The following is a 15,601-nucleotide window of genomic DNA, read 5'->3' as shown; positions in this document are numbered from 1 at the left end:
CGGTGGCTGGGACCGGAAGGGCCTAGCGTGCCTCCCTCGGCTTGGGGCCGCGGAGGCTCCGGGCTGCACTCTCAGGTTTGATTTTTTCCCTCCTGGAACTCGATCCTGGCCTCGCAGTGCTTCCGGCTTCAGCTTCTGCACCTCTGGCACTTCGGTTTTGTAATGGTGGCGAGGTTTGTGTGGCCCCGATGTTGAGGTGACACCGGGTTTGTTTTTCCGCCCGAAAATGAAAGCCTTCGGAGGGGCAGACGTTCTCTTCCAGATTGTGGGATTTGCACACTTTCGGACACAACTTCCTCGATAACAGGACCCTTTTACCCTAAATGGATGACTTTCTACTTCTCATAAAGACTTACTTAAAAACCGAGGATCATTTGAGGATTCTCTGAAGAGACAGCAGTCTAGAGACCTGAAATACAGTTTTGCCCGGTAGTATTTTTTCAGAGTTGGACATTTTTTTTTTTTTTTTTTTTAATTTCTGGGTAGGGCTGTATCTGCTACTGTATCTGATACCTCGGAGAGCTTCCACTGAGAGCCTGGATTCACTTCTTTCCTTACGCCCTCACAAGACTATTGTTTTAAAAAGCTATCTGAAACTCCATTTGCTGGTGTTGGTTGAAGTCTAGACCTACGAATATACGACTCATTTTAAACGTAACGGTTGGTAGGGATTTCAGATGAAACTGTCACTTCTGTGTGCAGAAGGATTCCAAGAGATTTGCTCTTTTGACACATTTTATTAGCTCAGCTATCTTTTTTTTTTTTTTTTTAACCCTTTGCTAAAGCTTTTCCACTTGGTCCAGTAATGTCTGGATCTTACTTGATAGTTCTTAGATTCATTTGAAACACAGAAGGATGATATTGGGATATTGATGGTGGTTTCTGCACACAAAGAGAAATAATTCTACTACCTTTCTAGACAAACCCAGCTTTGTCTAGTAAGTTGATAGTAAGTTGTCTCAACATGGCTTTATCCTTTCTCGGGTTCTTTGGTTTTAGGTTAACATTACCTCAGTTAGAGTGTTTTAATTTACTGCACCATCGTCAGTCCGGTTACAAAGCTCATGTTGTATATAGGCTTTTGGTATGAGACTTGGAGAACCTCAAACCATTCTGTATCATGATCTAATAAACACTTATTGAACAGTTGTCCTGTACAAAACAACATGCTAGCCCTTGATTGGACTAAGTGCCTGCTTACCTTTCTTTTTATCAGTTTATGTGGTGAAGTCCAGAAACCTTAAGGGTCACATCCTTACACTTCTTGGGGAAAATAGAATTTTTCATAATGTGGGAAATGGACTCAGAAGTGCATCTTTGATGGACCTGAGTCGGGAGGAATCAAGAATGTTTATTGTTTGACACAGGTCTTGGAGTTATTTCCACTGCTTTTATGTTGCCACCGCTTTGCATTTTTAAGTGACTTAAGTTCCAAAGTGTGTGTGTGTGTGTGTGTGTGTGTGTGTGTGTGTGTGTATTAATCTGCATGGGTATAAAAAGAATTATAACACGTTTTCTGTTATAATATTGTAAGAACTAGAAGGGATCTTAGTAGGCATCCTGAACAACATCACCTGTTAGTCAGATACAGGAACTGAAACCCAGGAGAAATGAAGTGACAGGAGGTCTTCTGAGGTAGTATGTAGAAGCTAGTCAGTCACTATGCCACAGAAGGGGGAAAAGCAGTACAGTGTAGGGTTAAAGGACTTAGATTTCAGAGTCAGACATCCCTGGGTTTGAACACTAGTTGAACCTTGGACAAGTGTCTCCATCTCTCTAGACTTGGGTTTTCCCATCTTCAAAATAGGGATTGTGATGGTAGAAACCTCATAGGGCTTTGGGGAGGACTGGATGAGAAAGAAGAATGTATGAAAAGCCCTTGGCACAGAGTGTGGCATGCTTCTAGCTGGAGTCATCAGGGAAAACTTAAGAGGTAGGATTTAAAGTCAAGCTTGGAAAGATTAGGTGGACTTGAGGGGGTGATGTGCCCAGGAGAAAGAATGACCAGGTGCCCCTTTTAGACTTTAGGTAGTTTGGAATGGTTCTTAGACACGTGAAAAAATTGAAGCAGGAAACATAAATTCAGTTTGATTGAAGTAACTGTTGGAACCTGATGACTGCACTCTTTAATCAGTCACAGCTGTGAGACCTGGCCTGTTTTCCTGTGGCATATAGGATTGTGTTTCAGGTGAAAATGGCTGTAATCACCTGAGTATCTGTGCATTAGATGTCTGCTGTTGGGGCCAGGTGTTGAGGACACTGCAAATTAGATCCAGTTAAAGTCTTTAAGGAACTCTTCTAATAAGAGAGGCAAGTATTTAACAGCTGTAGAAGTGCTGTTCTTTGAACATATGCATGTCTATTTTGTGCCAAACATAGGTGCACTAGAGGTGAGTGTTGTACAAAACAATTTTGCCCTTGTGGGCAAAATTGGGTGATGGGTAGTAATGAATAATACAGAATAGTCAAAGGAAAGTGCTTTGAAAAATGGAGCAGGGTAAGGGGGAGTACAGAATTTCTGGGGAAGATGTGACATTTTAAAATAAGGTAGACTGGGTGTACCTTCTTGAGAATGATACTTGGGCAAAGACTCAAAAGAGGGGGAGTTAGCTGCATTAGTACCTGGGGTGAAAGCATTCCAGGTAGAGGGAATAGTTCCAAGGTGCTAAGGCAAACCTGGTGAATTCTGTCTGGTATGGCTAAAACGGAATGAATGAAAAAGAGCAATAAATAGTAATTCGGGTCAGGGTGGGATGCAGATTTCACACTGCTTTCTAGAGTCACAAGGACTTTGTCCAGAGTTTTCAACAGAGAAGTGACATGCTCTGCTTTCAGCTTCAGAAGGATCACCCCCTTTGCAGGGGAGAACAGAAGAGGCAGGGAGACTTGTAATGAAGTTAGCAATCTGGAAGAGAGCTGCTAGTGACTTGTAAAAGTGGTAACCAGGAGATGGTGAGAAATGATTGGATTCTGGGTATACATTGAAGAATGAACAAAATGATTTGTTGATCAGATGTGGCATGTGAGAGAGGAGCCAAGTATGATTCCAAGGTTTTTTGGCTGAGTAGTTAGAAAGATGGTATTGCCATCAACCAAGGTAGCAGGTATGATTGTGACAAGAACAAGTTTGGGAAGTAGGTTAGGAGTTCAGTTTTAGACATGGTTAAGTTTGAAATGCCTGTTAGACATTGGGGTTGAATTGATAGTCCCCTGAAGTTCAGGGGAAAGGTCTGGCTGGACTACTAGAGATACATTTTGTGGTCATCAACCACAGCACTGGAAGAGATCACCAAGGGAGCCTGAGAAGAAAGAGACAAGGACCCGGGAGTGATCCCTTTAAATTGCAGTATTAAGAGGCTTTTATTATAGTGTGCAATGGAGGGGGGATCTTAACTTGGATGGCATCCTTAAACTTGGGAAAATTACCTCTTCACTAACCTTTAACTAGAAGTTAGCATTTCTTTTAATTGCTAATGTAAATAGCAAACTACAGGACTACCAACAGTACTTGTGATTTTACTATTAGTACAAGTAAAATATTTTTAATAATATGCTGTGGTTGTAGATACCTCAAAATATTAATGTTTATTATTACATCAAAACATTGATGTAAGCATTACATTATGTACATCATTACCTCTCTACATTATAGTAGAGAAGAGATCTACCACTACATTAAGAAGCGTATGTATTACTGTACCACACATTTGGGGTCTTTGTCCTCAACATAATTGGTCTCATTTGTAATCCTTGTATTTTATTTTATGCATTTAAAAATATTAAGCTGAGAAGAAATCCATAGGCTTTATCAGACTGCCAAAATTTTTTTGTCCAAAGCACACAAAAAAAGTTAAACCCTGGGCTTTGGAGCTAGGTTTTAGAATCTCACCTCTTTTTTTTACTTAATAGCTTTATGAACCTTAGCAGGTTTCATAATTACTCTGTGCTTTGGTGTCATTATAAAGTGGGGATCATAATAGTATTTTCTGCAAAGGGTTTTATGAGAATTTAAGAATTAGGATAGTGTTAGCTCTTTTATTATTAGTACTGGATGGAAAGATGCAGCTAGAAAGAAGAGTACAAGGCATCATGATAAGAAAAGCATGATGAATTTGGCCAAAATAAAGTTTATGAACTGGGAAAAATATTTCTACATGTTCTAATAAAATATAAAGCAGTGAGGTTGGTCAAGTTCTCCTAGAATTCTTGTAATTCACCTTAGTTAACAGTGGGAATGGAGATGCCATAGGAAGCCAACTAAGAGGAAATACCACTGGGAGGGTTTCCTGGTGAGAAAGCCTGATAAACTATTCTCGTACTTAGGAGAGAGTATACCTCTACAATATTTATGCTTCTCTGTGCTCTTTGCCAGATTTCAGGCCGACCATTCTTAATACTGACACATTATGTCTTTAGAAAGGTATCAAGCAACTGTTGATACAGTTGTGTTTTACTAAGAAAAGCTCAAACTGCCAGTACATACTTTTAACCCATTAGTTGACCATATTTTCTTAGTTTCCTCAGTGGAACTTTGATATCTCCAAATCTTTTCTGCCACTTTTCACTGTACTGACTGATTAAATCTATTCCCTTTATAAAAAAATTGAAGTGTATTATAATTTATAATTTACTCTTTAACATATTTATAATTTTTCTTGACTTGATAATTGGTGGTGTTCCATGATCGTTGCCAGTTTTTGCAGAGAAGCTAGAATAGTCAGATGTTGGATGGCAAAGAATGAATAGCCTGGGTTACAGAATCAAAAGTTGACCAGCTTTGTTTCTGTTAATTCTTCCAGAGTATTGTAGAGTACCTTATTTTGTAATGCACTAAGAGCCATTATCATAAGGCCCTCAGAAACCATTCATATTAGAAACTGAACCATTACATCTGGAGTTACCAAGCATCAAGTTTAGAATCCTTCCTTCTTTGAGAGAGATCCAGGGCAAGGGGTAGGGTAGGAGGGGGGCGAGAGCCAAAGCAGGGTGTGGGGAGGCATTTTATTAAAAAAAAATAACAAACTTGAACAGAAGTTGCAGGAATAACGTAATGAATTTCCACATACTGTTTATCTACATTCACCAGTAATTGAAAATTTTGTCACGTTTGGTTTATCTTTCTATATAAAAGAATATACATGATTTTATTTTTGGCTCAATCAAGTTGCAGACCTCACGACTCTTCACCCCTAAATATTTCATAGTATTACTTAAGCAAAAGTGTTCTCTTGGATAACCAATGACCAGGCGATTTACTATTTGTAGTGATACTGTTAACTCTTACTGTTCATGTTTACATTTTACCGCTTGTCTCAACAGTGTCCTCTCCTTTCAGTCTAAGTTTGCATTATAATTGTGATGTCTCTTTGTCCTCTTTAATCTCCGAGGATAGAGCTTTAAAATTCAAGCTTTGGAGGTATATTACTGTTATCTCTGGATGTACCATAAGGGTGCTATTTTAAGAACAGTAACAGTGTCTGGTAGTATGTTTTAAATGGTTTCTTTTTTTAATTACCTAAACAATAAAGGCCTATGGCAGAGGGGTAAGATAATACAGATATTAATAGAGGAAAAAGTAAAAATCCACCCTTGACATTTCCTCCTTGTTCCACCTCTCCAAATCCCCTGTCCAAGAGGGTGACCACTACTAACAATTTAGTGTGTACCTTTCCAGACCTTTTCCTTTTTTTGTTTGTTTTTATATAAGTGGAATCATACTACATACATCATTCTACCTTTTTTCTACATACTGTATCCTCTACATATTTGCATTTACTTATAAGATGTACTCATTTTTAACAGGAAATACTGAGTTGCTTTATTACGGTGTCTGGTTGTCATGTGAAGCAGTTTAAAAAGGCTTTAGGACATGTGCTGTGGTAGGTGTCCTTCCAAATATGTTTCCCCACTGAGTGAGTATATCTGCTTAATTTATAATAATGTTTTCATGATTTTGTTTAGACTTTGAATTTTATACTTTTTTCTTTTAAAAAATACATTGTATATATATTACTGTTGGCTCTGTCTGGTGCTGATGGATTAGGTAGTTTTTGTTTATTTTTTTAAAGATTTTTAAGTAATTTCTATGCCCAATGTGGGGCTTGAACTTATGACCCAGAGATCAAGTCACATGCTCCATCGACTGAGCCAGCCAGCTGCCCCAGATTAAGTAGTTTTTATTCCTGCCCTACTTTGATTAGTTGCTTGGTTATTTTGAAAAGAAAACTCAAGGCATTTAAGTACAGTTTTTTGAAAATCGTTGGTTTGAAGCTGGCCAACAAGCTGGCCAACTGAAAATTCAGTAGGTTTGTTGTTTTTCATAATGGATGTATATTTGGAAGTCTACTTTCATGGATTCAAATGAGAGGCAGTTTAACTCATGTAATTTTTGGTTATTGTATGCTAGTGGAATGTTGTATCCAAGTCCCTTAGGTTTGGAATTCAAGTACAATGTATTTTAATTTGATAGTTTTTTTTTTTTTTTTTTTAAATCAAACTAGTGGTTACATCAGTATCTTTTCCAGCTAAGCAAATATGTTGGTCATTGAGATGAAATTTTAAAGTTGGTCTAAATTTTTATAGATGCTTTTTATTTTAGAGTGCTTTTTCTGTCAGATGCTTACATCTCACAAGTGAGAATATCCTTGGGATGGTGTGGGTGTTGCTAGAAGTGTGATCCTGCTGGCAGAGGCTGGGAGGTCTGTTTACTGGGAGCACTGCTTATGGCTTGCAAGAACCTGGAGCAAGTGATGGTTTCTGACTATATCTCTTCCTGCTGCCCGCTTCCTGCCATGTGCAGTTAGGTTCTCTCTTGGGGGAGGGTTAGTTGTAATCACCAGAATTTGTTTCATGATTAGCTCTTTGTGGAGACCTATGGACTAACTTGTACTTTGAGTCTTTTGTCTAATATTTGGCCTCTTAGTGAATAGTTTTTAATTACATACTCTCTACTGTAGTAGGCAGATGATGCCAAGGTTAAAATTTAAATGAATTTTGTGTGAATGTAAAGTAGAGCTACCATTATTTTTCATGAATTACATAGATGGCTGCAGACCCTTTCTATGGAAATCCACTTACTCTAATCTGGAACACACACAGACTTTCTAAAATTACTTGGTTAAAAATACATCTCTTCCATTATTTTATCAGTTCTAGACTGGAGTATCTATTTCAACTCTAAAACGTAAGCTACACATTTTATGGTATTTCTTCTATGCTGAAAATTATCTGTAGTAAAGAGGTAAATTTTGTTGAGGTACAATAAAACATTTTGTTAGAAATAGGTGAAAATATACTATTGAAGTTTTCCTTAAGATAACCTTAATAGGTGTGCTCTTTAGCTTAAGTTTACCATGTCCATTAGAAAACTATTTATTGGGACGCCTGGGTGGCTCAGTTGGTTAAGCGGCTGCTTTCGGCTCAGGTCATGATCCCAGCGCCCTGGGATCGAGTCCCACATCGGGCTCCTTGCTCATCAGGGAGCCTGCTTCTCCCTCTGCCTCTGCCTGCCATTCTGTCTTCCTGTGCTCACTCTCTCCCCCTCTCTCTCTCTGATAAATAAATAAAATCTTTAAAAAAGAAAGAAAGAAAGAAAGAAAACTATTTATTGTAATTATTCAGGAAACCAGTTGCTACAATCATGAAAAGTATAATGTATTCTTTCTGGCAGATTAATAGCAGTTTGTATAAGAACGTAACGTTAATAGCTGAATATTAACACATTGAAACAGTGGTACTTAAATATAAAACCAGTGTTTCCCCAGTTATATTGCTTGTGTTCATTAGAGAGACAGTGAGACTACCAAGAAATACTGAATATTAACACATTGAAACAGTGGTACTTAAATATAAAACCAGTGTTTCCCCAGTTATATTGCTTGTGTTCATTAGAGAGACAGTGAGACTACCAAGAAATACTTGATGTCCATCTATCTTTCTTTGACTACCTTTTTTACTTATTAGAGAAGATAATGATACTGTTAGGAGATACAAAATTGGGCAGGAGTCGGAACCTGACATTTTTCTGCTGTGCATATGATAGCTGCAAAATTTGTTAGCTTTTTTTTTTTTTTTGAGGTGTACCTCTTGCTTAGTACTTTTATTTCCATAATTACTGTTTTTCCATATTATTTTATAAGATATATTTGTCTGCATGTGTATTTTTATAATTCTCCAACTTTTAAGATCCTTTAGGTGGTTACTAATGTGAAGCATCAAGGAAGGCTGACCATTTTATTGGAGCCTCTCTGTATAAGCATTCATCCATTCTCTTGGATCACACAAACTTTTTTGGTTCTGTCTATTGCTAGGACCTAAAGGATTTTGTCCCATGTACTACCAAATCCAGGGAACATAACAGATATGTTACAGAGACTTACTCTTTTAGATGGAGGAATCCTGGTAACTAGCAGTTGGGTACATAATAGTATGTGCTTAATAAATGTTTGAGTTGACCTGATTCTTAACAGTCAGTCTGATTTTCTGATAGAGTGAATAGCAGCATTAATAATTACTGGCATAGGGATATGTGGGTGGCTCAGTTGTTGGGTGTCTGCCTTTGGTTTAGGGCATGATCCTAGGGTCCTAAAATCAAGCTCCTCGTTGGGCTCCCTGCTCGGTGGGAAGCCTGCTTCTCCCTCTCCCACTCCCCCTGCCTGTGTTCCCTCTCACACTGTGTCTTCTCTCTCAAATAAATAAATAAAATATTAAAAAAGTAATTACTCATATCTTTTGTAAGACATTCTTAAATAACTTGCATGAGAACAGAGAAAGTCAGGGAATTGAGTGTATGAGTTGGGCTAATGAATGAGTGCTGAGAGAAGTTTTTATGCTTCTTCTGTTGGTCCTTGTGGAGACAGACTGATGATAATTGGATATCTCATAGTGGTGGTCTGAGAGAGAACCATGAATGTTTCCTAAGGTAGAATAGCCTATTGTGTTTTGTGCTAGACCAGTTTTTTTCCCCCAGCCTTTTTAGTTGTTGTTTTGTATATTTGTGTTTTTTCCAGGATGAATAATCTATTTAAATTATACCCCTTTCCCCATGCTTAGTTGTCTTTCTGATCAGATCCTTCGATCAGTAGTCTCATTTATCTATCTGTGAATATTAGGGGCCAAAAGGAATTGAGGCAACTACAGATGCAGTGATAAATCAAGGGGTGTTTTGGGATATACCATAAGGCTGTGACACTGAAAAATGGTAGAAGACTTGATAATTTAAAATTAAGGCTTTTTTTTTTTTTAAAAGGTTTTATTTATTTGACAGAGAGGGAACACAAGCAGAGGGAGTGGGGAGAAGGAGAAGCAGGCTTCCCACCAAGCAGGGAGCCCAATGCGAGGCTCGATCCTAGGACCCTGGCATCATGACCTGAGCTAAAGGCAGATGCCTAACGGCTGAACCACCCAAGCATCCCTAAAATTGAGGGTTTTGTTCTCTGGTGATAAAAAGCTGATGCTTTTTATATTTAGAACTGAAAAAAAAAAATTACATGCTAAGCCTTAAAATTCTATGAAATCATTATGAATTTTATTCAGTTTTTTTTTTTCGTTATAATCAAACCTTTTAAATCCAATTGATTAAGAAAAACTAGCTGGGGGCACCGGGGTGGCTCAGTGGGTTAAAGCCTCTGCCTTCGGCTTCGGTCATGATCCCAAGATCCTGGGATCGAGCCCCTCGTCGGGCTATCTGCTCAGCAGGGAGCCTGCTTCCTCCTCTCTCTCACTGCCTGCCTCTCAGCCTACTTGTGATCTCTATCTGTCAAATAAATAAATAAAATCTTAAAAAAAAAAAAAAGAAAAAGAAAAACTAGCTGGATTGAACTCTTGGCTATTCAGCTAACATATATTGAATTCCTACCTTGTGATAGGGATTCAGAAGTGAGTACAGTGAGCTAGAGCAGGGACTGCTAAGCCAGACTGGTGGAGTAGAGGGGTGGGTAAGGCAGGGAGGGCTGCCCAGAGGATATATACTTAGCCTAAAGAATGGGAGTTAGGCAAAAAGGGTGAGTGAGGGTGCTCAAGGGTCATACTGAAGGGAAAATTGTCCCTATGTCCATTTCCAGTTAGACTCCTCTGCATTTGCCCCAGTGTAAATTGCTGAGCCTCTTAAGTGGTATCTCATCAAGGGAGGCTTTATTACCTTAACTAATGACTTCTCATTACTGTGGCTTCCCACTCCCCCCTCCCCTAACTCATTATTATGGTTTACCAAGGCTGTGATTTTAAAGGGCATGGAAGATAGTGTCTTTGATTTTATGAATAAGGTAGGAAAAGAAGACCCAAAGAAGTTCAAGCTATGCTTGCTAGCTAGTGATGATACCACAACTTGAGCAAGAGTATTTTCATTTACCAATTTGTCAAAGACTGCTTTTTTTTTCTTCTTCTTTTTTTTTAAGAGGGAGTGGAGAGGCAGAGGGAGAGAGAGATTCTCTAGCAGGCTCCGAGCCTGGCTTGGAGCCCTAGGAGGAGCTTGATCCCATGACCCTGAGATCATGACCTGAGCTGAAAGCAAGAGTCAGTTGCTTAACCAGCTGAGCCATCCAGCTGCTCCAAGACTAACTTTTTAATGATACTAATTACGGAATAACAAAATAGCAGCCATTAGTAATCAACTGGATTTCTGTATTCTGAGTTAACTTGTTTTCCTGGGGGGTCTTCTGGAGTCTTGAGGTGCTTGTAATTATAATAGTTCAATTCGGAGGGTGGGGAGAATTTCCTCCTTGAGTTATTTCTTTTCTTTGACTTTGCAAATATGTATGCTGGAGGGTTAGATGGCTGAATATTGTTGCAGCAAAAGGTACACTGGATATGTAAACCATCCAGATCTGCTTTTTTGGCCAAGTGCCTTAAATAGTCTGAAATCTTCATTGGAAATGAGCTTCTAGGAACTTGTACTAAAGTGAAACGCCAGCCTTGGTTTGTTGTCATTCCATATATTAAGGAAACCAGGAGAGGTACATAGGCAGATCACTTGACTTTTGTGAAGAGGGCTAATGTTTATTTTTGCCTTTCTTCATGTCCTGCATGAAACTGCACTGCTGCTTGTGCTTTTTTTGTTATTACCAGTTCATGCTCTGTCCACATGATGAGGTAGTTCTAGTTCAGGGGTTCTCTTAGGACTTTAACTCACGGTTTTTGGACAAATGGACAGAGCTCACAAGTAGCAATAATGAGCATATTTGTGAGAGCATAAGATTCCAGAGACCTCATTCTTCGGTGCTGATCAGAGTAGCTGTAGATTAATAGGAGAGGCTGTGTAATCATGGTTACTTTGAAATAAACTTGTACCTAACTTGCTTGGATGTCTGTAATATTTTTTTCTGTTTGAATTGTTTTGGAAATGAGACCATATTGCTCTAACTTAAGTTTTTCTAAGTTGAACATCAAGACCTTTTCTTATTGATTCTCTGATTCAGAAATTTGCATTATTCAAAGTTAATTATTTTTTTTTTAAAGATTTTATATATTTGAGAGAGAAAGTGAGAGCATGAGAGCAGAGAAGGTCAGAAGGAGAAGCAGACTCCTCATGGAGTTGAGAGCCTGATTCAGGACTCAATCCCAGGACTCTGGAACCATGAACTGAGCGGAAGGCAGTTGCCCAACCAACTGAGCCACCTAGGAACCCCTCAAGGTTAATTAAAAAACCGATGCTGGGTGGCTCAGTTGCTTGAGGGTCTGACTCGTGATTTTAGCACAGGTCACAGTCTCAGGATGGTGATATTGAACCCTGTCAAGTGTCTCAACGCTGGGTGTGGAGTTTTCTTAAGATTTTCTCTCTCCTTCTACCTCTACACCCACCTCAAAAAACAACCACCACCACAAAAACCGTGCTTAAGTCATGGAGATGAATAGTAAAAAAATAAATAACAAAATAAATAAAACTAAAACAGGGGTTGTTGAACTGTGGCCCACAGGCCAAATCTGGTTGACCACCTGTATTTGTGAGCTCAGAGTGGTTTTTACATTTTTTAATGGTTTTTACATTTTTAATTTTCTTCAAAAGAATATTTTGTGACATATGAAAACTATATGAAATTCAAATTTCACTACTCTTAAGCGACGTTATATAGGAACACAGCCACATACACACAGGCCAGACAAACAAAAACCAGTGCTTATTTTTATGGTGTTATAGAAGGGGAAAGAAGATATAAAAATTGGTGAATGTTTAAATTGAGCCTAGATCATACTTTGAAATTTCCTGGTTAGTAAATTTTCAAATCTTTTGTCTTCATCAAAAGAAAGTTTGGGGTGCCTGAGTGGCTCAGTGGTTGTGTCTGCCTTAGGCTCAGGTCTTGATCCTGGGGTCCTAGGATCAAGTCCTGTGTCGGGACCCCCTGCTCAGTGGGGCATCTGCTTCTCCCTCTGCCCCTCCCCCTGCTCGTGCTTTCTCTCTCTCCCTCAAATAAATAAAATCTTAAAGTTTGAAGAACATAAGTAACATTGTTTTGTCTCCGTGAAGTTTAAGGTTAATTATAGCTTAAGCCTAGGTTTAAACTCAGTTTTTTGAGCCCACCAGTAAACATCACACTTTGATTTTTGTAATAAGTAATGTCTAGAATGGGGGTTGGCAAACTGGCCAGTGGGCCAGATGCAGCCTGCCTGGATGTTTCTGTATAGCCTATGAATTAAGAATGATTTTATATCCTTTTTTTTTTTTAAAGAATTTATTGATTTATTTGCCAGATCACAAGTAGGCAGAGAGGCAGGCAGAGGGAAAGGAGGAAGCAGGCTCCCTGCTGAGCAGAGAGCCTGATGGGGGGCTCGATCCCAGGACCCTGGGATCATGACCTGAGCTGAAAGCAGAGGCTAAACCACTGAGCCACCCAGGCACCCCTGATTTTTTATCTTTTAAAAAATGGTTAAAAACACTAAAAGAATAGTATTTTGTGATATATGAAAATGATATGACATTGAAGTTTTTGTGTCAGTAAATAGTTATTGGAGCACAGCCATGCTCATTCATTTATTGTATATGGATGTTTTCCCACAAAAATGTCTAAGTTGAGTAGTTCTGACAGACTGCATGGCCTGTGAAGCCTGAAATATTTTCTTCCTGGGTCTTTATGGAAAATTTGCCTACACTTGAGTGTCTAATTTGCAAGATTGCTTATGTACAGTTTTAAAGTATGTTAAATTTTCAGGAAGGCATGGCCCATCCTAGTTTCATGTTTTTTAGGGTAGCTTGGTAAGAAGCTCACTGTACCCCAATGTGGCATTAGTGATGAATCTCATAGTTATGTTAGAATAATACTTCTAATTCTTCTTAAGCTTTCAGGCTGTTTTTCTCTTATCAGTCAGAAGATAGAGTTTAATGTAAGGAATTGGTTGAAAGGGCTGCTGGAAAACTGAGAAAATCAAAAGGGGACACTGAAGGTAACACCAGCAGAAAGGCAGGAAATAGCTGCCTATCCTAGGGCTGGAGGGAGAACGGAAGGGGGTGTGGTTCTCAAAACCTACAATCTTGGAGTAGGTAGGGCCCCCTGGAGCTGAGGCCTCTGAGGAAGGGGTACCTGACAACTGGTGCTGGCATCTGAGGGGTTGCAGTAAGGCTAGTCTGAAATTGTGGAAAAAAGGTAGAAACTGGAATCAACGTCAGGCTGAAAATATATTAGTGGGTTAGTACTCGTAGAAACTGTGACCAACAGGAAGGAGCACATTCACTCTTACTCTCGCAGTCTTTCAGTCTTCTAGCACAAGAGGAAAAATGTAGTTTACAGAGTCCTAATCATACTGTCACAAACAAGAGTGTAGAAAGTGTGTGCTAGGAGCTAAAAGAAAATACCTTAATAAATGACAGGTGGTCTGGGGGTGCCTGGGTGGGTAGTGGGTTAAGCCTCTGCCTTCAGCTCAGGTCCTGATCTCAGGGTCCTGGGATCTGAGCCCCACATCGGGCTCTCTGCTCAGCAGGGAGCCTGCTTCTCCCTCTTTCTCTATCTGCCTCTCTGCCTACTTGTGATCTCTCTCTGTCAAATAAATAAAATCTTTAAAAATTAAAAAATTAAAAAAAAAAAAAGGACAGGTGGTCTAAACATATCAAAACATTTCTCCAAGAGGTGCCTGAGTGGCTCAGATGGTTGAGTGTCTGTCTTTGGCTTAGGTCATGATTTTCATGTCCTAGGATCGAACCCCATGGCAGGCTCCCTGCTCAGCAGAGGGTTGTCTTCTCCCTCTGCCTCTCCCCACTGATCCTGCTCTCTCTCTGTCTCAGATGAATACATCTTTTTTTTTTTTTTTTTTTAAAGAAACATTTCTCCAAACTCCAGGTAAGAAATGATTCTAGTGTATTTTCAGGAATCTGGGAATGTAAAAAAGAAATCCAATGGGAAGAATTTTGGATGAGGATTGTGAAGCATCTGGAGTTTTGGTTTTTTGTGTTTTTTTTTTTTTTTCCTTTTTCTAGGTCATGTCTTTTATTCCCCACATGTTGCATTCTTCTTCTTCTTCTTCTTCTTCTTCTTCTCCTTCTTCTCCTTCTTCTTCTCCTCCTCCTCCTCCTCCTCCTCCTCCTCCTCCTCCTTCTTCTTCTTCTTCTTCTCCTTCTCCTTCTTCTTCCCCTTCTCCTCCTTCTTCTTCTCCTTCTTCTCCTTCTTCTTCTTCTTCTTCTTCTTCTTCTTCTTCTTCTTCTTCTTCTTCTTCTTCTTCTTCTTCTTCATATTCCCCCTCCCACATTTGAGAGGAAGCACGAGTGAGAGAGAGTAAGAGCATGAGTTGGGGAGAGGAGCCGAGGGAGAGGAAGAAGCAGATAACTTGCTGAACAGGGAGCCTGACAAGGGACTCAGGCTTGGAACTCTGGAATCATGAGCCGAGCTGAAGGCAGGTGCTTAAACAAACTGAGCCACCCATGCGCCCCACACATTACATTCTTTTTTTTTTTTAAAGATTTTATTTATTTATTTGTCAGAGAGAGAGCGAGTGAGAGCACAGGCAGACAGAGTGGAAGGAAGAGTCAGAGGGAGAAGCAGGCTCCCTGCGGAGCAAGGAGCCCGATGTGGGACTCGATCCCTGGACGCTGGGATCATGACCTGAGCCGAAGGCAGCTGCTTAACCAACTGAGCCACCCAGGCGTCCCCACACATTACATTCTTTTGGAGGAATTGTTTTAAGGTGAAATCCTGACTGAGGAATACAGAATATCTGAACTTTGTTAGATAGCAGTAAAATCCCAATATACAAAAAGTGGGGACTTTCTGTATATGTTTCAGTTTTGATTGTCTGCTACCTGACAGGAGAAAAATAAATCCATTTATCAATTATTTAGGAAATAAGGGGTTCCAAATAGTATAAAGCCAATTTGCACATCTTGTAGTTAGGTTTCTCAAATTAACTATTAGTCTGTCATGGATTGTATATTTTAAACATATGCTAAATGGCACCTGGGTGGCTCAGTCAGTTAAGCATCTGCCTTCTGCTGAGTTCTGATCCCAGGGTCCTGGGATTGAGCCTGGAAGTCTTGGTCTTGCTCAGTGGGGAGCCTGCTTCTGCCTCTCCCTCTGCCTGCTGCTTCCCTTGCTTGTGCGCACACGTGCTCGCTTTCTCTCTGCCAAATGAATAAATAAAATCTTAAAAACACCATACAATAAAAATGAAGTCCTAGAAAAAT

General features: G+C 39.5%; 1 protein-coding gene across 5 annotated transcripts in view; it reads left to right on the top strand.

Annotated features, from left to right (window-relative positions):
- SETD2 (SET domain containing 2, histone lysine methyltransferase) overlaps positions 1-15,601 on the top strand; it is a 125,923-nt gene that overhangs the window by 688 nt on the left and 109,634 nt on the right. The window lies entirely within an intron of this gene.

The sequence above is a fragment of the Mustela lutreola genome, chromosome 2 (assembly GCF_030435805.1).
Source record: "Mustela lutreola isolate mMusLut2 chromosome 2, mMusLut2.pri, whole genome shotgun sequence".
Lineage (NCBI taxonomy): Eukaryota > Metazoa > Chordata > Mammalia > Carnivora > Mustelidae > Mustela > Mustela lutreola.
The sequence above is the reverse complement of the archived record's forward strand: the minus strand, read 5'-3'. Positions and strand labels throughout refer to the sequence as shown.